The sequence below is a fragment of the Oryctolagus cuniculus genome, chromosome 8 (assembly GCF_964237555.1).
Source record: "Oryctolagus cuniculus chromosome 8, mOryCun1.1, whole genome shotgun sequence".
In the NCBI taxonomy this organism is placed as follows: Eukaryota; Metazoa; Chordata; class Mammalia; order Lagomorpha; family Leporidae; genus Oryctolagus; species Oryctolagus cuniculus.
This window is the reverse complement of record NC_091439.1, coordinates 24,555,856-24,578,762: the sequence shown is the minus strand read 5'-3', so window position 1 is coordinate 24,578,762 and position 22,907 is coordinate 24,555,856. Positions and strand designations below refer to the sequence as shown.

General features: G+C 42.2%; 1 long non-coding RNA gene and 1 other non-coding gene across 2 annotated transcripts in view; both read right to left on the bottom strand.

The window, feature by feature from the left end:
• Window positions 1–1,530: 1,530 nt before the first annotated feature.
• Window positions 1,531–1,642, bottom strand: LOC127483396 (U6 spliceosomal RNA). The gene has a single exon (XR_007909565.1). It is a non-coding gene; the product is annotated as a U6 spliceosomal RNA (small nuclear RNA).
• A 5,334-nt stretch (window positions 1,643–6,976) lies between these two features.
• Window positions 6,977–22,907, bottom strand: part of LOC127483150 (uncharacterized) — a 56,233-nt gene continuing 40,302 nt past the window's right edge. The window contains exon 4 of the long non-coding RNA XR_007909101.2: window positions 6,977–7,557. This is a non-coding gene — a long non-coding RNA (uncharacterized lncRNA). The remainder of the gene's footprint in view (window positions 7,558–22,907) is intronic.

Below are 22,907 nucleotides of genomic sequence, written 5' to 3'. Positions count from 1 at the left end.
TGTATTACAAGCTAACTGGTTAATCAGAAAAAAAATTACAAGGAAATAAAAGCACTGAAAAATATAACTGTCAAGTTTGAGCTAATGTGTATGCAAGGACACAAATATCCTATATCCAATGAATAGAAAATATACTTTCATTTTAAACACTAATGGAATTTGTATAAAATGGATCATCAAATTACATTATAAATTTCAAAGTAAGTTTGCCATACAGACCACAATCTTGTCATGATACACTTAAATTAGAAATTAATAGTAAAAAGAAAATTAAAAAACAGATATGTTTAGAAGATTAAAGTTATGCTTAAATGACCCAATGATTAAGCAGGAAGTCACAGTGTGAATAGCAAAATACTAAGAAATAAACACTATGAAATTACCACTTGTCAAAAATTGAGATATGTCTAACATGGAATTTAGAGACACATTATAGCCTTGACTTTATTTATTTCTAGGATAAGGAAATGAAAATAAGTGCACTAGAAGAACAGAGTAAATATAGATAGAGTGACATGTAGGGAATAATAAAAATAGAAGTTAGTAAATAGAAACAAACAAAATAAAAAGCCAAGCAGAATTCAGTCTGTTCTTTGCAACTATGTTAAATACGATTTTTTGAGTAGGTGAATAACTTGCATGCTCCCAAATTCAAAATATATGAAATAATATATAAATAAAGACTTCCTTCATGTCTGCATGCCAGTGATTTTGCATGTGGCCGTCCATAAACTAGAAAACCCAAACGAAGCAGATGAGTTTTTAGAAATGAATTATGTGGGTCAGCAGGATCCGGGTCAGGAAAACAAAACCTCCCCAGGTGGTCCAGTAGGAAGAATCTAAAACAGGAGTGGCTGCAAAAGGAGAACTTCAGAGCCCAGGAGCAGGTGGTGAGGCCACTCCGGGATCACTGACGGCAGGAAGGTATCACCACCCTGGGGCTGCAGGGGCCAAGGGTGAGTGGGTGTCCCTGGAGTGTGAGAACCAGGGTCACTGGTGGGAGCAGGATTACGCACAGGCATGGGGGAGCTGGGGCAATGAGGAAAAGCTGTCTGGTGGGAGTGGAACCCCAAGAAAGAACCACTACTCCAGACAGAAAGAGGATAGGAAAAACAGCTTGGCTTCTGTCTTTCTCCCACTCACTAGTCATCTACTAGTGCCTCCCGTTGACCCAAGCTAGCTGATCAGATGAGTCCCGGCAATCCAGTTTGCTGCAAGAAGACGGAGAAACAATCAGAGAGGAAATAGGAACAAAGTGACAGCTTCAAAATTGACTTGAGTAGAAAATACCCAACAGCAATAAATCCAAAGCCACTAAAGCAATGGTACCTACAGATAAAATGCCCTCTATCCTACCCCAAAGTCCCTGGGCCCAGGCAGCTTTAGCAATTAAATGGATAATTCTAGTATTATACACATTATTTTAGACAATTGGAAAAGCAAAAGAGCTAACAAATTCTTTTTTAAAAGATTTATTTATTTATTTGAAAAGCAGCATTACGGCAGGGGAGACAGAGAGATCCTCTGTCCAGAAATGTGGAAGGCTTCACGAATTTGCATGTCATCCTTGCACAAGGGGCCAGGCCACTTACTCTTCTCTGTGTCATTTCAATTTTAGTATATGCGCTGCCGAAGTGAGCACACTAAATTCAATTTATGAGCTAATTAAGTGAAACTAAAGTAGGAGGAGTAGTATAGGAAAAGACAATCTTAAAAACAATCATAACTTGTTTACAAATAGAGATGAGATTAAGTAATAATTTAATTCAATACAAATTATATATATATGTATATATCATAGAAATACACTGATCTATATAACTAGGACATCACAATGAAATGGAGTTTTATCATCATGCAGTGATACTTCAACATCATAAAAAATGAAGAGAATGCAATGTTATCAGAAAGCAAGAGGGGCTGGCACTGTAGTACAGCAGGTTAAAGCCCTGGCCTGAAGCACCGGCATCCCATATGGGTGCCAGTTCTAGTCCCGGCTGTTCTGCTTCCGATCCAACTCTCTGCTATGGCCTGGGAAAGCAGTAGAAGATGGCCCAAGTCCTTGGGCCTCTGCACCCATGTGGGAGACCCAGAAGAAGCTCCTGGCTCCTGGCTTTAGATCGGCACAGCTCCGGCCATTGTGGCCATCTGGGGAGTGAACCAGCAGATGGAAGACCTCTCTCTGTGTCTCTAGCTCTCTCTGTAACTCTGTCATTCAAATAAATTAAAAAGAAGAAGAAGAAGAAGCTCATAGTTGAGCTTAAGTTTAAAAAAAAGAAAGAAAGAGAAAAAACATTCTTAATGCAAAAAAAAATGTTGGGATAAAATTCAAAGGTAGAGATTTTTTTAAAAAAATCTTTATAAATTACGAATAGAAAAGGACTTCTTTGATTTTTTTTCTAGGTTCATTGCTTCCAGTTGTCACTCACTATGTTTTCCTCAGCCCCACTAAGCCAGGCTACAGTCCTTGGCATTCACTAACAAACTTCAGTAGATCAGTAGATCAGTAGATCTCTCTCTGACACAGGAGATCTCTCTCTCCTCTTTATAGTACCTTCTTCCCTTGGGTTCTATGACTCTATCCTTAGGTGAATGGCCAACCATTCTCATTTTCATTCCTTAGGGCCACAATCTCTTTCTGACATATACACAGCAAAGTTCCTGGAGTTCAGCAAATATTAAAAATGATGTTTCTGGTTTATGTAATGTGGAAAGATAGATAAATGTTTTAGTGAATTGAAAAAGTTATAAAATATTATGTACAGTATGATTCCATATAAATATAGAATACATGAATATCAGACATTTTAAATAGAAATTTTAAATGGTTGTTATCCAGTTGCATTTAGTAGTCATTTGCTACTTTCTACATTTTTAGTGATCACGTGTATTTTTCTTTTTAGATTTATTTTATTTATTTGAAAGACAGAGTTACAGAGAGAGGTAGAGACAGAGAGAGAGGTCTTCCATCCGCTGGTTCACTCCCCAGATGGCCACAACGGCCGGAGTGTTAGGAAAAGAGGCGCAGAATAGAGAGGACGCAGTGTATGAATTTACAGCCAGACCAAGTTTATTCAGAGAAAATAAATCCGTAGAGGTGGGTGACCAACTGCCCGTGCGCCCATGATGGAACTCGTGGCAGAAGGCCCCGACCCCAGGGGCTAGGCCTTTTTATATTTAAGGAGGGCTGGGGGTGGGGGTGGGGTAGGGGGTAGCAGGCAGAGGGGAATCCTGGAACTGGTCTTTCAGGGGTTCAGAGCAACTGGTCCTTCAGGTGGCTGTAAGGGTTGAGGTCTGAAGGCAATAGGGTGTGAGACCCTATTGAGTTTCAAGGGCAAGGAATACACTCCAGTGTTTATCTCCTTTGGGCAATGAGGAATAATAGCTGAGGCTTATGTCCTTGTTCCATCATGGAGCAGAGCCGATCCAAAGCCAAGAGCCAGGAGCTTCCTTTGGCTCCCCTATGTGGGTTCAGGGGCCCATGGACTTGGGCCATCCTGTGCTACTTTCCCAGGTGCATTAGCAGGAAGCTGGATGGAAAGTGGAGTAACTGAGACTCAAATCGGCACCTATATGGGATGCTAGCACTGCAGGCCAGCCCTGATCATATGTATTTTTATAGAAATGATAACATATCTTAGAAACAGAAATTAAAATGGAAAAAAATGTGAATTTTACTGTTTAAAACATTACAATATTGGCGCTGTGGCATAGCAGGTAAAGCCACCGTCTGCAGTGCTGGCATCACATATGGGTGCCAGTTCGAGTCCTGGCTGCTCCACTTCTGATCCAGCTCTCTGCTATGGCCTGGGAAAACAATAGAAGATGGCCCAAGTCCTTGGGCCCTTGCACCTGCATGGGAGACTGGGAAAAAGCTCCTAGATCCTGGCTTCGGATCAGCCCAGCTCTGTCCATTGTGGCCAATTGAGGAGTGAACCAGTGGATGGAAGACCTTTCTTTCTCTCCCTCTCCTTCTCTCTCTGTGTAACTTTCAAATATATAAATCAATCTTTTTTTAAAAAATTACAGCATTGAGTGCTGATAAGGCTGCAGTTACATGTTCCTGTCAAGCATAGTGTTAGCCATGTACATCAGTTATCATATTTTTCTTCCCCAAAGAAACCATTTATATAATGAGTACAAATAGTATCATATTTTTTAAAAGATTATTTATTTATTTGAAAGGGAGAGGGGCCGACGCCGTGGCTCACTTGGTTAATCCTCTGCCTGCAGCGCCAGCATCCCATATGGTCACCAGTTCTATCCCAGTTGCTCCTCTTCCAGTCCAGCTCTCTGCTGTGGCCCAGGAAGGCAGTGGAGGATGGCTCAAGTGCTTGGGCCCTGCACCCGCATGGGAGACTAGCAAGAAGCACCTGGCTCCTGGCTTCAGATTGGCACAGCGCACTGGCTGTAGTGGCCATTTGGGGAGTGAACCAACGGAAGGAAGACCTTTCTCTCTCTCTCTCTCTCTCTCTCTCTCATTGTCTATAACTCTACCTGTCAAATAAAAAAAAAAAAAAAAAAGGGGGAGGGGGAGAGAAGGAGAGAGAGAGAGAGAGAATAAAAGAGATATCTTCCATTTGCTGGTTTACTCTCCAAATGGTCAGACACCCAGATCTGGATCAGGTCAAATCCAGGGCTTAGAGTTCCATCCAAGTATTCCATGTGGGTTTAGGGGCCCAAGTACTTAGGTCATCTTTCCCAGGTGCATCAGCAAGAAATGGGATTGGAAATAAAGGAGCCAGAACTTGAACAAGCACTCTGTAGTGAGATGCAGGCTTAACTCACTGTACCACAATCCTGACCCCAGTATCATATTTTTTGAAAAGTAATTTATTGGGACTGGTGCTGTGGCATAGTGGGTAAGGCAGCTGCCTGCAGTGCCAGCATCCCTTATGGTCTCCAGTTCAAGTCCTGGCTGCTCCACTTCTGATCCAGCTCTCTGCTATGGCCTGGGAAAGCAGAAGATGGCTCAAGTCTTTGGGCCCCTGCACCCACGTGGGAAGATCTGGAGGAAGCTTCTGGCTCCTGGCTTTGGATTAGGGCAGCTCCAGCCATTGCAGCCAATTGGGGAGTGAACCATTGGATGGAAGACCTCTCTCTCTCTCTCTCTCTCTCTCTCTCTGCCTCTCCTTCTGTCTGTGTGTAACTCTGACTTTCAAATAAATAAATAAATAAAAATAATTAAAAAATTAAAAGTAATTTATCAATATATAATATGAGCACAGTACCATAATAGGGCATTTATAACAGAGAAATACCAAGCATGCATATGAGGATGCATACACAGGGATGTTTTGTTACAGCACGTTCATAACTAAAGAATTGGAGACAACCTAGATTTTCAACAGCAGGAGATAGCTCAATAGGTGACAGTACATGCAACAGACTACTATGGAGTCAAAAAATGCTTGAGGAATACCTAGTAAGTTGTAACATGCCCACAGATAAAAGCAGAATAGAAGATACACTTCAAATTTTATGACTTTCATATATATTTTTTAAAATACCAAGAAGAAACACACCCAAATCCACAATGACTATTGATGAGAGGTTAGCTGGTTCATGACTTTTTATTTTGTAATCTATTTCTATTTTTTTCTAAATTATCTAACAAACCTACACTTTCTGGCCTAAAAAAGCTTTTTTATTTTTTAATGAGGAAAATAATCTCTGCTTCTTCCTCTTTCTAGTCTCCCTGCCTAGTCCAACTGGCACCAGGTCACAGAACACACAGAGATGCCTGGGTGACAGTCCACGGCAGGTAATTACAAGCCACCTTTATCAATTTCCTCCTTGTCCAGATCCTCTTTTGTAAAATGTGAGCAGGCCTGCACAACTGTGCAGGTCAACAAACAAGGAGTGAAGGCCCAGCCCTGTATCCCCCAGTCTCGCCCAAGTGTATAAATATTCCTTATTATCTATTGCCCTGGGTTTATTAGCCATTGCGTTGTCCTGAACCTGTCTGTGACATGAGCTGATAGCATTTTTTGCCCCAGGGGAAGGGTTAAACCACGAGAAAAGAAGGGTGGATTAAACCAGGAAGAAAAACTATCAATATGTCATAAAATATACATGCTACTTCTAATTTATTCCTGTCCATTTGAGGCAACATATCTAATGTGTTACAAACATTTCTGGTAATACAGCATCGTTGTTGCCGTTAATAATGTGTTAGTGTCTGTAGCTCTCATTTGGACTTGGTGAATTACTGTTTTATTTAATGAAAAAAAGATAAATTGTACTTGATTTGTATTTATTAATTTCTATGAATTTGGTATATGACATTTATGAAAGCTTGGGCACATAATTTCTCCTTTCTTTAATTTACAGCCAGAGAACTGTTTAAATATAATTTTAAATGATGCATAAAATGCTTCCTGACATATTTGTTTTCTGAATTTCCAACATGCATATTTGCCATTTCTATGTGATGAACAAACACTGTTTCAAATTGTGGAGAAAGAAAAATGTTACCTGTTTAGGATTCCTTTATTAAATCCTAGCTCTTGTATTTTGGTGGCGGCAGGCTGAGTTCCTGGAGGTTGATAAGTTTAGTAGCAATTGCGATCTAGTTCATGCTAACTCAATTTGAGAGGTAAGCCTTTGCAGGTGTAGCAATCATCAGTTTGGTACAAAACCTTAGAATCAAGTCCAAAAATAGATATTACTTTGGCAGCACTGTGGGGGGGATAGAAGACATTAAATAATAGATGACATACATTTCTTCAACAAAATTATTATTTTTCTGATTAGCCCTAAGGATAAAACAGCTTTTATAATAAAATGAGTATTTTTTATATTGAAATGATTCTGTTTTTCTTATTCTGTACTATGGTGATATCTATTCATAACTCCTTGGAAAAACTATACAGTGATTGTTCCATTAATGTGACATTATTCTAAAATTTCAATTTTTGAATTTTTAGATAAATACAACCTTCATATGGTATTTTTTCCTGAAAAACAACAGTAAACAAGTGATTTTGCTTTATTTGTCAGTGGATCACATCAGAAGGAAAACAGTCACCAACACCTTCATGGGCAATCTGTGGATAAAGATTGGAGACGCCCGAAGTGCCGCTCTTCTCCCGACTTCTGTCATTAAAACAGATGTCCTCTCTAACCTTGACCAAATCACAGCATCCTCTCATCAGAAAGAGCTGACTTGTTGGTGGATTTCTGACGGATGCCTCAGCCAGAGCTTGGACTGTGGGTGCTAACCGATGCATTTTGGGCTGAAATGAAATGTGGCTGCTCATTCTCATTTTAACTTGTTTATATACTTACAAACTTTCACCCAAACGTGATTTTAGTTGTCGTTTTTCGAAAAGGATTTTCTTATTAATTGAATGTTCCAGATGTACTCATCAGAATTATGATGAGCAGTGATAGCTTTAAATATATGATGGACTTGCTGATGTCAGCAGCAGAAGCCCACAGCGGCCGTCAGCTGACAGCACGCTAATTACCAGTTCTGTGTCTGCTGCCTGCTCCAGGAACTGTTCAGTGAGCTGTGGTGTAGAAGCGCTGATGGGCTGCAGGGCATGGGGTGATCTGGGAAGAGAAACCGCATATGAAAATCCACGGAAATCCTCCCACTGATCCTCCTGATGGAGATCTGTCTAATTAGGAAGCATCTATTTTAATACCAAACCACCAAAACGCCCAGCCCGGGAAGAAGAATGTACAGGCAGACAGAGCTGTCCCCAGGCTGGCTGTCAGCAGAGGCAACCTAAAGCATGTTTCACCAGGCATCTAATCAATAGCAGCGAGAGCACCACCACTCCCCGCAGGCATTCGTCTCTTCAGAGGTGCCGTGAGGGAGAGTCCCCGCTTAACGCCACCCTGCTGGTCTTGGGAAGTGAGGCTTCCTGCTCTGGACATCGCCAGCCAGAGAGAGTGGCAGGAGTGGCAAGCGATGCTCTGTCCTGGAGTGCCTAGGGAAGGACCTTGGTTGTGAGGTCCCGGTGAGGCATGACAACGGCGACAGGGCACCCTTGCAGTCCGTGTGAAGCTTTCGATTGCCAGGCCCTGTGATTGGAGCCCAAAGTTTTTGAGGACAAGGAAATGGCTGAGTTTATAACCTAGGCGTGACTCACTGACGAACCATAGAGAGATCTTTAGGGAAAAAAAAAACTCAATGAGGAAAAACCATAGCTTCCCTCTGAAGCTACAAAAAAAAAGTCTGATTGCTTCTTTGCCAAACATCGGAAGACACTAACCCTTTGCTGAGCTGTCTTTGCCCGTGGCGTCAAGGCTGTGTCTACACAGCAGCACAGAAACGTGCCGCAGGGGGAAACCCAGGCCCGTACGTGTGGGCAGCAGCCTGCACGCCTCGGCTGGCTTCCTGCTCTCCTGGCCTGGCATCTGCAGCTTCGTGGCACAGCCGGCCCGGCAGGCTGTTCATGAGTCACGCCTGCTGCCTGCCTCAACTCTGGCATGGGCTCAATCTCCATGAAGAGAGACAGTGCGGGGGAGGGAAAGGTGTTTTGGAAACACTTGCTTATGTTGGTACATGTTTGATCGTCGTTGATCTATGCTGCGTAGGTCATAGGATGACAAAGCATCAGAGGTCAGTCCAGAAATATCAACAAAGGTATTCTACGTGTGTTTTTGAATCTCGCTTATACAGAGTGAAGCCCTGGCCGAGGCCACAGGCTGGATAGAAACAGGACGGCTAACAGGCCACAAAGAATGGTGAGTACTCAGCATCAGTACTCACTTGACTACTGAGCAGCTCAGTGATTGCGAGTGGGTTGTCCGTCTTTCTGCCCCTCTAATGGCTCATCTACGAAGGTAACTTCCTGCGTACTGCGGCTGTGGCAGGATGAGAGAGGATTGTACCTGTAACAGTTCCAGCACAATGCCAGGCACAAGAGCCATTCTGTAGGCACTGCTTGCCTTCCCTCGTCTTGCTTTGGGTTCCAGCCCCAGTGGATACCAAGACCAGGATTCCAGGGCAAGATGCACATGACGGAGGCCTGAGGAGGGGGTTGGGGAGGTGAAACAGGGACTGGGAACTTATTCCAGTGCAGCACACAGCCTCAGACTTATCCCATCTTAGAGAGGAGAGTTCTGGGGTATTTATATACCCCTTCCCAAGAATCATCTGATCTGTGAGTTGAAGGCTTCTGGGAGAGGAGTTAATGAATCATCAGCCTGTGGTATGGGTTCACCTTCTACTCTTCTGGGGCCAGGAAAAACCTCAGCACCGAAATACCAATGTCGGCAGTTGGAAGTCAGCTGAAGCCCACTGACAGGTTCTAGGGACGGGGCAGGGCAATGAGGCATACCAACGCATCTGCGACCCAGTGGTTTCCATCAAGTCACCACTCTCATAAGGAAGATAAGACAGGCGAGGCTTTAAAGGCAAAGGTCTGATGCCAAGATGTCTGCAGTGCCCAGGAGAGATCTGCGCCTGGATCTCCAGGGTGGTACTTGCTGTTTCGGCCTCCGCCTCTCAGCCCTCAGCATCCAGAGGAGCTGTCAGACTCACCTTAACCAAAACCCACAGAGTCTGAGCAAAACACCAGAACACCCACCAGCCAAACACTGGAATGCCTGGATTTGAGTCCTGGCTCTGGATCCTGACTCCGGTTTCCCGCTAATGCAGACTTGGAGGCAGCAGGTGGTAGCTCAAGTACTTGGGACCCTGCTACCCATAAGGAACATTGGATTGAGTCTCCTAGCCCCGGGTTTCATTCTGGCTCAGTCCCAGCCATTGTAGACATTTTGGGGGATGAGCCAACAGATGGGAAACTCTCTCTCTCTCTCTCTCTCTCCCCCTCCCTCCCTCCCTCTCCCTCTCCCTCTCTCTCTGACTCTCAAAAAGGAGTGAAGACTCCAGAGTCAGATACTCCTCATTCGGATCTCATTCTGCCATCGCACTGGCTAAGCGATCTCAGGTTGCCATCTAATCTCTCTGTGCCTCAGGCTTTTCATCCACAATAATACTTATTTTTAAGAGTTGTTAAATTTAATACAGATTGAGCAGCCCTAATCTGAAAATCCAAAATCTGAAATGTTCCCAAATCCAAAACTCTGTGAGAGCCAACTTGACAGTGGAAGTGAAAAGCTACATATCATGAAACTTTGTTTCACCCACAACACTATTAAAATTTTATATAAAATGACATTCAGGCTATGTGTATAAGGAGTAAATGAAAGATAAATGAATTTCATGTCTAGACTTGGGTTACATCCCCTAGGCATCTCACATAGGTGTAAATATTCCACAATAAAAAAAAAAAAACACTTCTTGTCTGAGGCACTTTGGCTAAGGGCTCTTCCATTCGTGCACAGAGTCTAGAGCAGTGCTTGGCACATAGTTAGGTGTTAGGTATCATTATTGCTGCTAATAAGAACCCCTTTTAAGTGGACACAATCATTCTTTAGGTGTGTTAGCAGCTTTCAGCAACTTTTGTGCTGTTCTTGGGACCAGTTTTTCCTATTAACTGGAGTCTATGCAAATATGCTATAGAGCACAGTGCCTATAGCTCATAATATTGTATCGTGTACTAAACATTTGGTAAGAAGGTAGATCATATGCTAAAAGTTCTTACCAAGCCAAAAGAAACCACAACCACAATAATATCAATAAAAGGGGGATATGTTCAAGTCTTTCATTGTAGTGATAGTTTCACCAGTGTATTCTTATCCTTGAACCCATTGAGAGGTATATTTTACCTCTGTACAACTTTTTAATATCAATTATACCTTTATAAAGTGATTTACAGAAAAGAGAAAGCCTTGCCTATCATTGAACTGAGAGATCTGTCACTTGTGTGTTGGGGTAGGTGGGATGCCTCATTTTTCCTCCCCAAACAACTCCATTTGAGAACCTTTTGGGCAAGCAAGGTTCAGGAGACTGTCTCGCAATCTAGAATCCCATGTAAGGGACGTATTTTAAAATGTTGCACAATCAAGAAAATCTTTAAGTATTTGGCCCTGGAATGTAGCCTGGGATGGTGCCAAGTGTATCTGTCTTACAACTTGGGAGCAGAGCAACTAATCAAAGCCACTGTCAGATTTAGCCCTGATAAGTGAAGTATGTTCCTTGCTGGAACCCCAAATCCCAAGCCATCCAGGAGGGCAACAGGACTTCTTGAAAAGCGAATGAAGTGCTTTGATAGATAATGTACACATTGAACACATCAGATGGACTGTGAGAAACCCCTACCAGCTCCAAGTGCGCTGGAAAGGATATCGTACTTAAAGAGCCCACACAGTCCAGGAGAACAACAGAACTCCTGGCAAATGAATTAAAAGCATCACCATAGAATGCAGACGGGGAGATAACTGGAAGGCGGCGTATCTGCAGCAACTGCGGCAGAAAGGACACTGGACTTGGAGCCAGGAGCTCGGGTTCTGGTTTCCAATGAGTCACTAGCTGGCTATGAGATGGGGGAGGTAGTTTAGCTTCTTTAAACTAAGAGTCCCTCTCTGTTAATGAAAAATTTGGCTGTTTTACAAGATACATTCCAGGTGTAATACCATTTTGTGATGCTAGATGTTGAAAGATAATCAAGCAGTGTAAGCACTGATCCAGTTGGAAAACAAAAATTGCAGTGCTCCTTTAAACTTTTCCCCTATCAATCCACAGTCTCCAGCAAAAACAAAAAATCTTCCTCTACTAAAACTAAGCCAATTAACATTCCTTACTACTGCTCTGTCACAAATCATGAACTCTGGAAGCCAGATGGATGGGTTGCTATAAGACCTATCCTTACAGATTGGTTTGTTCGTAACCTACAAGTTTAATTTCATAAAACCAGAATCCCACTTCTATTCTGCTGAAGATCAGCATACTGCAGACTCTCTGGGCACACACACACACCGAGAAAAGGCTCCTGTAGCTCAGATACATGAGGGTGAAGGACTGCCTGTTGGAGCTGAATAAGGGGCAGTCATCGGTGACTTGATAAGAGCAACTGTGGTGGCTGGTAAGCCGTGGTAGGTGTGGGCTTCAGAGAGAATGAGGGAAGAGAAATTGCAAACAGTGGAAAAACACAGCTTTTTCCCTAGCTTTTACTGTAAAAGGAAAGTGTTAAGTTGGGTACAGTGGAGTCAAGATGGTTTGCTTTTTCTTTTTTTGTTTCAAATAGGGAAATAACATGCTTAGACCCTAAGAATAATCCAGTAGAGAAGGGGTGATTGATCCAGGAAGCATTGTTGGAATTCAATGTGTACAAAGCAATGGTTATACAGATAGACCATGGAATTTCAACTGGGTAGGGAGGAGAGTGAGGATGTCAAGGTTGTGAAACGGCGACAAGGCGACAGGATCATTGGATCAAAGCTCATGCTGTAGAAAGCTTGCTTGTGTTGGGGTACCAGAAGGAACAAGCTGCAAAGGTAATAGCTGGTGATGAGAGAGGACAATGTCTGAAACTGAGAGTTTGGAGATGTTGAAATTATTAATAATAAAAAGGTCAAAGATACGATCATAGACATGAGTAGCAGACATTGAGAGAAGAACAAGGCCATTGGAGAAAGGAAATTAAGGAACTCACAGGCCAGGGTTATTGCAAAGGATATCTGGTTATTGAAATAACTTGAATAAAAATAAGACTGGTTTTGAAGAGAGTGATAATGAACTGGTTGCAAAAATTTTCAAGGAGTGAGAGCTATGCCTAGGGGTCAGTAGGTGGCAGAAGCCAGGGGCAGTAGCCTCTGATGAGTGAGATTTAAAGCTGAATGGTTTTAGGAAGAAGAGAGACAGCCTGGGTTTGAAGCAACCCAGTGGAACATGGGTAGCATTCATTCTTCCTCTGATGCATCCTGCAAAGGGGAAGTAGCCACCATCCCACCTGAGGGGGCTGCAGGGGCAGATATGTTCTCAGTGAGAGAAGTCAAGGCGTGGACTTGGAAGACACTGAGAAGAGAGGGCAGGCATCAGCAAACCATAACCTGTTTGCCACCTGTTTTTGTAACTTTTGGGGACCTCAGTCATGCTCATTGATTTGGACAATATCTATGGCTGCTTTAGTGCTACAGTGGCAGAGTTAAGTAGTTGCTACAAAGATCAATTGATCCTTTACAGAAAAAAGTTGCCAGCCCACAATATAGCCGACATTATTGATGGCAATTGACCTTGAGTTTCCTTGAGTGGAAGAGTTTCAGGAGATGGGGAGGAGTGAGCAACTTTAGATTCTGTCTGTGGATGACAGACTGGCAGTGGGAGACCTGGGCTTTTTTGGGACTGACAAAAGCTGTGAATCTGACAGTGCCAAGGTGCACTGTAAGGGGGGAGGGGCTGTGAACAGGAAAGGCAGACGGTCCTCCCAGGAGCAAAAGGGGCTCAGGAGCTGGCCTGTGAGTCCTGCAGAAAGGTGTGGAGTTGAGCAAGTGGGGTTCTCTCCACGTGCTGTTTGTGGTGACCTGTGGAATAGCGGGCTTGCTCTGAGTATGCCACTCCTTCTCTTCACTACTGATGACAGATCTCCAAGCCAACAGAGGGGCCCAATAATCTTGGCTAGAGCACAGCATTACAGAGTGTGGCCTTAGCTGGCCTTGTGTTCATTTCTCTTCCTAGATTGGGCTTTGCTTATCAGATTCTTCTAATACAAATTTACTCATTCCAATTTAATATTGATGCTTCATTAAACGGGAGGACCTTCAGTCTGACCTTCAGTAAGATTGGTTTTATTCTGCTTTATGACAAATGGTGCTAAACACATCATTCATGGGCAATAACTTGAAAGAATTAAGTTAAATATTGCAAGGAAGCTGACTCACCAATGCAGTTTATTTTAGTTTTTAGATATTCTTCCTGAACACCCAAAGACTAGTGATTCAACTTGGACCCTTGCACAAGTTGTCAGACCCAAGGAGAAATTGTGGCACACAAAGCTTTCTTTCATTCCTGTTTTAGTGACAAAGGAAGAAAATAAAAGGCCTTTCAAAGAATGGAAAGTCTGGGTTGAAACTATATCTCTGCAAACATTTAGCAGCCTGGGGTGTAACTTACTCAAAGAACCCAAATTTGGGGATTGCCGTATTTTCCCTGATGTCAGAATCCCCCTCGGGGACTGCTATGGTCTTTGCCTCTCTGTGAATTCCTTCTATCCCATGAGCTCCTTCAGGGCTGCCTCCACCTCAGGCCTGTAAGGAGCATGGAACAGAGCTGAGTTGGTGAGCATTGTCTAACACTACTTATTTACTGGGATAATTTAATTTAAATCAGCTAGAAGATTCTGTTGGATAATAATGAATTATTTTTCATTTGGACATTCATGCATTAAACATTTATTAAGTGGCTACTTTTAATTTCCCATAATAATACTCAGCAAAGAGAACACCAAGTAAAATATGAGTGGCCCTCAAAATGCTCGAGGAAAATGCATGCTGTGAAAAACCTACATGTTTGTGTGCAAAACTTGTTTGCACCCAAATGAACCTGTACTAACTTGTGTGCAGAAAGATGTCTGAACAGGATCAAGTTTGAGGTACTAGGAAGAAAATACATCAGTTTAAAATAGGCCCCTAGCAGAGTAACATGAATTCTGCTAAGATGGAAGCAAAAATAAGAATCAAATTTAAGTTGAAGTTTGGGTGGAAGAGTGGTGAAGTCATTGATGCACTATGAAAAGTTTATGGATACAATGCTCCCAAAGAAATCTGCAGTTTACAAATGGGTGAGTCATTTTAAGAAAGGACAGGACAATGTTGAAGGTGAAACGCACAGTGGCAGACCATCCACAACTATGTAAAAATAAAAATCATGTTCATGCCCCCCGTTGAAGAGGATCCATGATTAACGGCAGAATAGCCAACTCCACAGACATCTCAATTGGTTCTGTTTCACAGTTATGACCAAAAACCTTTCTGCTCAATGCATAATAAAACGGTTGTGTCCAGATCAGCCACAGACAGCAGCAGAGCTTTCACTGGAAATTTTCAACAAGTAGGATCAAGATCCCAAACTATATCTTCCAAGAATCATAACAGGAGCTGAAACATCACTATACTAGTATAATCTTGAAGACAAAGCACAATCAAAACAATGGCTACCAACAAGTGGAAGTGGTCCAAAGCAAAAGTAGACCAATCAAGAACAAAGGTCATACAGGTCTTTTGATCCTCAAGGCATTTTGTTTGTTAATGTTTGGGATAGCCAAATAATGTTATCATCTGCTTATTAGGAGAGTATTTTGAGAATGTTAGATAAAACTTTAGCAGAAAAATACTTGAAAAACTTCACTAGCGAGTCCTTCACCACAACAATTCTCCTGCTTATTCCTCTTATCTAACAAGGGAATTCTGTGAGAGTTCCCATGGGAAATCATTAGGCATCCAACTTACAGTCATGATTTCGATCCTTCTGACCTCTTTTTGTCTCTTAATCTTAAAAAAAGTTAGACGTCCATTTTTCATGACATAAAAAAGAATGCATTGCCATGGTCAAATTGCCTGGACCCTCAGTTCTTTAGGGATGGATCAATGGCTGATATCATCATTTATATGAGACATGAACTTGATGGTACTTATTTAGAAATAAATCATATATAGTTTAAAAAATTTTGTTTTTATATAAGGTAAAAAATATACATTTTTATTATTAAACTCCATTTTCCATGAACATTTTGAAGTTTCTTTATATGACATGGTCCCTGCCCTCATTTTCAGAAAGCGAAGAGGGCAAAGTAGAAACGGATTTAGGAAATCGAGAAGCTTACAGATGATTTTAGGCAAGGTCTAGAAGAGATTATTAAGCAGATGATTTGAGAGCACTTAAACAAGACAGTGATGATCATTGGGAGTCAGTGTGAGTCCACCAGGGACAAGTATTGAGCCTAACATAATTTTCTCTTTTGATAAAGTTTCTAGACTAGAGGATCAAGGAAATAATATTAAGTCAGGTGGCTTAAGTGGCATTTGAGACTCTTTCACATTATCCTCGTGGACTTACAAGGAATGAATAATGAAACAGTGGGTGAATTCCCAGTCATTTAATCTTTCTTTTTTCTATTATTAGTTTCATTTATTTATACATGTCATGAGTGAATGTTTATGGTAGCAAATAATCAATGTCAACCTGGTGGAATGAACACATGATCCCTGGCTTCATGGAGCTTACCGTCTATGTCAGGAATAAGGCAGGCGCCATGCAAAACACACAGTGAAATGGGTCATGCACAGGGGACCAGCAGGAATGTTGATTAATGGATCAGTACAAGCCTCAAAGGAAGCTCCTATGGTCTAGATGTATGGCTCTGGACTTCCCAGTTTTATCACTAAGTTGGGATGGTATAGAAAATATAATATTGGGGGAGAATTAATTTATGCTCATATGTTAAATACCATGCAAAATCATTCTCAAAAAGATTAAAAGTGCTAAAAAATTCAAAATTATATGAAGGTATGGTAGAAAATAAGATAAAATATTTGTAGACCTGTGAAGGATGATAATATTCTCAGCTATAAATAAACAAAAACAAGCTCAACAGAAAAGACTGATAAATGACAGCTTTGAATAAGTAAAATTTAAAAATATACATACAGTGCAAAAATGTTACTAATATTAAAAGGAAAATCAGACTAAAAGATTTTAATGAAACTTGACAGAATAATATCTATAATACATAAAAAACTAGGTTCAAATTTATAAGACAAAACATCATGAGTAGAAATAATAATTGACATAAGAGGAACTAGACATGTTTAAAAAACACATTCACGTATAGGCCTTTGGCCTAGTGGTCAAGGTGCCAACATCCCGTAGTACAGTGTGTCTCATTCCCAGCTACATCTCCTGATTCCAGTTTCCTGCTAATGACCAACCTGGGAGGCAGTGGTGACAGCTCAAGTAGTTGGGTCCCTGCTAATCCACATGGGAGGCCTGGATTGAGTTCATGGCCCCTGATTTCAACCTGGCCCAGGCCATTTGGGCATTTGGGGAGTGAATCAATAATTGGAAACATTATCTGTTCCTTTCTCTCTCTCTCTTTCTCTCTCCTACCCCTCTCCCTTTCACATTAAAAAAACTAAAACACATTTGCACAGAGAATAGCTTTGCAGAGCAGTGAAGGTCTTACGGAGTATCCAGGGCTCATCATAGGACTGCAGGTGTATGTATCTGTGTAATGGACAGAGGGCTCTGATAGAGTGTTCTGGCCAGTGGAGGAGAAAGCCTCTCCCTGATACTACACGCATATCTACATCAGAGGCTTCTCCTTGGTGTGGCCACAGCATCTTTCCTCTCTCATTGTGCTTACTACTTTGTACTCTTTTTTTTTTCCTTAAAGATTTACTTACTGGGGCCTGAACTGTGGTGTAGTGGGTAAAGCTGCCACCTGCAGTGCCAGCATCCCATATGGTAACGGTTCAAGTCCCAGCTGCTCCTCTTCTGATCCAGCTCTCTGCTATGGCCTAGGAAAGCAGTGAAAGGTGGCCCAAGTCCTTGGGCTTCTGCACCCACATGGGAAACCAGAAAGAAGCTCCTGGTTCCTGGCTTTGGATTGGCTCAGCTCTGGCCGTTATGGCCATCTGGGGAGTGAACCTCTCTCTTTCTGTCTGCCTCTGACTCTGTAACTCTGCCTTTCAAGAAATAAATAAATCCTTAAAAAAAGACTTACTTATTTACTTTGAAAGAGTTACAGAGACAGAGGGAGGGAAGGGGAGAGAGAGAGAGAGAGAGAGAGAGAGATCTTCCATCTGCTTGTTCACTCCCCAGATGGCTGCAATGGCTTGGGCTGGGCCAGGCCAAACCCAGGAGCCAGGAGCTTCATCCTGGTCTTCCATGTGGGTGGAAGGGATCCAGACACTTGAGCCATCTTCCTCTGCCTTTCTCAGGTCATTAGCAGGGAGTTAGATCAGAAGTGGAGCACACAGGACATGAACCAGTGTCCATATGAGATGTGGGCATTGCAGGTGGTGATCCCCCATATGCCATAGGCGATCCCCCATCCCTGAATTATTACTTGTTAAATGAATGAATGATTCTTTAAGGAAACTGAGATCTCCAGGAAGCACTCTCCATAACAAAGCTAAGACTGTGGGATGTGGGAATTTTCTCTACTGGGGTTCCCCCTGACTGTGGCACTACAGGCAGAGATCTGGCTACCTGTCAAACCAGGCAGAGGGTATGTGGGCTGTCCTGGTCGGGGAGGAGGGTCCAGATGCTGAGGCATGGAGATAACTTGGGAGAAGCTGTCGGGGGAGCCACAGTACAAGACATGCCATAGGGTGGTCATTTGCAGGCACTAGTGAGGCCCATCAGGATCTCCATGCTGAGAGGACTAGAGCAAGGCTGTGGCTTCACAAACCTAGGGTTGGGCCAGACAATACTGTCCCTCTCTTCTTCTGACATGTCCTCTGCCCCACCCAGCACTTTCCTTTTGGCCTTCATGAACACGGGTGGCAGCTGTCATTAAAGAATTGAAATGAGAGCACACTTGATCCTGTGACATCTGCAAGGCCAGGGAGCTTATTTAACTAGTAAAACCAATATTCTTATGGACTTTGGTAGCCTCACAAATCAATGCAACCCTTACAGAAGTCTCCATGGCTGTCTGTACTGCATTTAAACAAAACACCCTACCTTGTGTCTCTGTAATCCTATTCTAAAATGTTAATCGTCAAGAAAGTTCATGGGGCTACTGTGGTGCCATAGTGGGTTAAGCTGCAGCCTGCAACACTGGTATTACATATGATGCCAATTCAAGCCCTGGCTGCTCTGCATCTAATCCAGCTCCCTGCTAATGTGTGGCCATTTGGGGGAGTGAACCATCAAATGAAGACCTATCTTTCTGTCTCTCCCTTTCTCTCTTTGCAACTTGCCTCTCAAGGAAGTAAAATAAATCTTCAAAAAAAAAAAAAAGTTCATAAAGGAAAATTTCCAATGTAGCATTAACTCTAGTACTGAACAATGCATAGTATATATCATGAAGTAAAAAGAACAAAACACAAAAGCATATGTACATGAACATAGGCAAACTGAAAAAAATAGGTAGAAATGAAAATAGGATCAATAGAATGAAATTTTAGTTTATTTTAAATGTTAAGCAACACTTGGAAGGAGGATCATATCACCTCCCTTTAGCTAAACTTCCAGTCTCCTCATGGTTGCTCATGCAATGAAAATCCTTTCACATGGTCTTCAAGGTTTTACATGTCTTGCTTCTGCCACTGCCTGGTTGATTCTATTCCTTGTCCATTATGTTTCAGCCACTGCAAACTTCATGTCCCTTGGAAACATCAAGTTTAATCTTGTTTCAGAGTCTGTCCCTGCTATTCCATGGTGGTTCTGGTGCCATGGAGAGGCAGTGGAGTGATGGTGGCTAAGGTTGGTGGAGGTCATGGCGGTGGTTGCCCAGCTGTGGTGCTGTCAGCAGTGGCCATGGCTGGCTGGTGGTTGAGGTAGTACTACAGACCATGATGTGATTTTTATCTTGATTGTGTTTTGCCACTCTTGGGTCCTTCTGATAATCTAGAAGGGGAAAAATAAGGGAGCACATGTCTCTCTCCCCGACCACCTGGCATCAGCATCCTGTAACCAGCCAAGAGAAGGCTAGTACCATTTTGGACATAGGCAACAGCTGCACCAGTTCATGTCCGTTACCAGCAACCAGCTGAGAGGAGAAGCCTGAGTCACCTGGGAGAACCGACAGAGGGCTAGGAGCTTGTGACTGTGGGAGCCTTATGTGCTAGGACTATTAAAACACTGTGGCTGCATTGGAGGGTGCAGCATGTGGCTGGGACTTTGGGCAGCCATTGTGGGTGGATCCACATCCTGAGGGCTCCCTGATTCCCTGGTGAGGGTCACTGCTGCAGGATCTGTGTTCACACTGAAGACTGCATGGATCCTTTGTGTGGTTCTTGTGGCAGTGCAGATGAAAACTGTACCCACTAGGGCTAGCACCCAGGCATTGGTCTCCTTTGAGGAGAGGAGGTGAGTGCGAGACTACAACAATAGAGCAGAATGAATCTCTCCTCTGATTAAAACAAAAACAAAAACAAAAAAAAAACCCAGAGATTTACCACACCCAACATGGGTGCCACCTTAGACCCTCCCCTCACCCTGAAGCACTGAACAGAGATCCCTGACTGCACCCAGAACACACCCCAGGACATTCACTGAAAGAGCAGATATTCTACTAAGCCATAGAAGCATAGTGCAATGATAAAAACCATCACAGGGGAAAAAAAAAAACCACCAAAAACAAAAACAAAACAAAAAACACAAGTATCACCAAAAATGCCTAATAATAAATGCAGCAATTCAATAAGCAAGAATAAGGAGGGGCTGGCGCTGTGGCGCAGTGGGTTAATGCCCTGGCCTGAAGCACCAGCATCCCATTTGGGCACAAGTTTGAGACCCCACTGCTCCACTTCCGACCCAGCTCTCTGCTGTGGCCTGAGAAAGCAGTAGAAGATGGCCCAAGTCCTTGGGCCCCTGCACCCATGTGGGAGACCTGGAAGAAGCTCCTGGCTCCTGGCTTTGGATTGGCGCAGCTCCAGCCGTTGCAGCCAATTGGGGAGTGGATGGAAGACCTCTCTCTCTCTCTCGGCCTCTCCTCTCTCTGTGTAACTCTGACTTTCAAATAAATAAATAATTTTTTTTTTTTTGGTTTTTTTTTTTTTTTTTTTTTTTTTTTTTGACAGGCAGAGTGGACAGTGAGAGAGAGAGACAGAGAGAAAGGTCTTCCTTTGCCGTTGGTTCACCCTCCAATGGCCGCCGCGGCTGGCGCGCTGCGGCCGGCGCACCGCGCTGATCCGATGGCAGGAGCCAGGAGCCAGGTGCTTTTCCTGGTCTCCCATGGGGTGCAGGGCCCAAGCACCTGGGCCATCCTCCACTGCACTCCCTGGCCACAGCAGAGAGCTGGCCTGGAAGAGGGGCAACTGGGACAGAATCCGGCGCCCCGACCGGGACTAGAACCCGGTGTGCCGGCGCCACAAGGCGGAGGATTAGCCTAGTGAGCCACGGCGCCGGCAATAAATAATTTTTTTTAAAAAGAATAAGGAATACAATATGATGCCCCTAAAAGAACACAACATTTTAATACTAGAATGTGAAGATGAAGAGACTGAAGAAATTTCAGAAATGGAATTCAAAAAATTGATTGTAGGATTATTTAGAAGTAATCAGAAACAAATTCATGAACTAGAGAAATCCATACATTGCATGAATGAAAATATTTCCCACAAAATTGAGATTTAAAAGAGAAATCAAAATGAAATATTGGAAATGAAGAATTCAACAGAACAAATAAAAAATATGGTGGAAAACCTTAAGAACAGATATGGTGAGGCGGAAGAAAGAATATCCAAGTTAGAAGATACATCTCTGGAAATTTTACAGTCAGATCAAAAACAGAAAAAGAAATAAAAAAAAAAAACAGTATTGGAGATTTATGGGATACTATTAAACAACCCAACATATGGGTTCTGGGAGTTCCTGAAAGCATGGAAAAAGAATGGATTAGAAGGTCTTTTTAGTGAAATAATTACAGAAAACTTCCCTATATTGGAGAAAGAAAGGTATATCCAAGTATAGGAAGCACATAGAACTCCTAACAGATATGACCCGAAAAGATCTTCACCATGACACATTGTAGTCAAACTCTCCATAGTAAAACATAAAGAAAAGATTCTAAAATGTACATGAGAGAAGCCCCAGATTACTGTCAGAGGATCTGCAATTAGACTCACAGCTGACTTCTCATGGCAAGAAATATTACAAGTTTTAAGAGAAAAAAACTGTTGACCCAAAATACTGTATCTTGTAAAGCTCTTATTTATGAATGAAGGTGAGATAAAGACCTTCCACAATAAACAGAAATTGAATTTGTCACCAATCATCTAGCTTTAAAAAAAGATGCTTAAGGATGTGCTACAGAAACACAGAAACATGGTCATAACATGGTCATAACAGAAACATGGTCATAACGATTAAAGAAAATGAAGGTAGAAAATCTCCCAGTGAAAGTACAAAGGAAATCCAAAGTAAACAATATGAATATTTATGGAAAAATGGCAGGGCCAAGTCCTTACTTATCAATAGTCACCTTGAATGTAAATGGTCTCAATTCTCTAGTTAAAAGACACAGATGGGCTGAATGCATTAAAAAACAAAATGTATCTATTTGCTGCCTACAAGATACACATCTAACTAACAAAGATACATGCAGACTGAAAGTGAAAGGATGGAAAAAATATTACATACTAACAAAAACCAAAAAGGAGCCAGTGTAGCCATCCTAATATCAGACAAAATAGACTTTAACACAAGAAGTGTTAAAAGAGACAAAGAAGGGCACTATGTAATGATTAAGGGATAAATTCAACATGAAGATGTGACTACTATAAATGTATATGCACCTAACCTCCCCTCTGGTACCTGGCTATTTAAAAGAAATGTTAAAGGATCTAAAGGGAGACATAGACTCCAATACAGTAGGAATGGGGACTTCAATACTCCACTTTCAGCAATGGACAGATCAATCAGACAGAAAATCAGCAAGGAAAAAGCACAATTAATCAACACTATAGACCAAATGGACCTAATAGATATCTACAGAACTATTCATCCTATAGATGCAGAATACACATTCTTCTCACCCATGCATGGAACTCTCTCCAGGATAAACCACATGCTAAGCCATAAAGCAATTCTCAGCAAATTCAAAAAAATTGAAATCATAACACAATGGAATGCAGCTGGAAATGAACAACTCAAGAATCATATAAAAACACATGGAGACTGAACAATATGTTCTTGAATGAACAGTGGGTCACTGAATAAATCAAAAGAGAAATCAAAAAATTTCTGGAAACAAATGAAGATGACAGTACAACACATCACGACTTATGGCATACAGCAAAAGCAGTGTTCAGAAGAAAGTTTATAGCAATTGACACCTACATCAAGAATTTAGAAAGGCACCAAGTAAATAAGCTATCAA